Here is a 1,024-nt window from a genome sequence, read left to right as displayed (position 1 = left end):
TTCCCACCCCCCTTCTTTAGAGAGCAGGAGCTCAGAGAAGGGAGACTGCTTATGGGGTTGTATCTGACAGGAACATCCTGGGGGTGTGGCTTTCAGGATGTGGGACAGTGCTCTGCATGTACCAATGGAGGCCAAGCAGGTGGACGCAGGGCAGATGCACCCAGGGCAGGTGGACCCAGAGCAGGTGGACCCAGGGTAGGTGGGCCCAGGGCAGGTGGGTCTCGGGAAGGTGGACCAAAGGCAGGTGGGCTCAGGGCAGTTGGGTTCAGGGCAGGTGCACCCAGGGCAGCACCCAGAACAGGTGCACCTAGGGCAGGTGGGCTCAGGGCAGTTGGGTTCAGGGCAGGTGCACCCAGGGCAGCACCCAGAACAGGTGCACCCAGGGCAGGTGGGTCCAGGGCAGGCGGGCCTAAGGCAGGTGGACCCAGAACATGTGCACCCAGGGCAGGTGGGCTCAGGGTAGGTGGGCCCAGGGCAGGTGGGTCTCGGGAAGGTGGACCCAAGGCAGGTGAGCTCAGGGTAGGTGCACCCAGGGCAGCACCCAGAACAGGTGCACCCAGGGCAGGTGAACCCAGGAAAGGTGCACCCAGATCAGGTGCACCCAGGTCAGGTACGCTCAGGGCAGGTGAACCCCAGAGCAGGGTGGACCTTGGGGCAGGGTCAATCCTGGCCCAACATCTCTGCAGAGCGGCCAAGGTCTGTCCCCCCACCCCAACCTCTTGGCCCTGCTCTGCCCAGCGGGCATCAGTCTCTCTGCCCTGGTCCCACCTGGTCTTGATCCGGCCGGTCCTGACTGCCTGCGCCCAGGCTGGCCCTCAGGAGCTGGGAGCTGCCTCCACCAGGAGTCCTGGCGTCCCATGAAAGCCTCTCTGCTCTGTTTGTTTGCAGCCAGAAGACAAAAGCCATGGCTCTGAGTCACTGTGCTCCCCGGGCTGAATCATGCAGGAGGCCCACTCGGGGACTAACCCGGCCTTCACCTCACGGCTGCTGTCTCTGCAGCAAAAGGCAGCTGTGGCCGGGGTGG

Source organism: Myotis davidii, unplaced genomic scaffold (assembly GCF_000327345.1).
Source record: "Myotis davidii unplaced genomic scaffold, ASM32734v1 scaffold370, whole genome shotgun sequence".
In the NCBI taxonomy this organism is placed as follows: domain Eukaryota; kingdom Metazoa; phylum Chordata; class Mammalia; order Chiroptera; family Vespertilionidae; genus Myotis; species Myotis davidii.
This window is presented reverse-complemented; position numbering follows the sequence as displayed.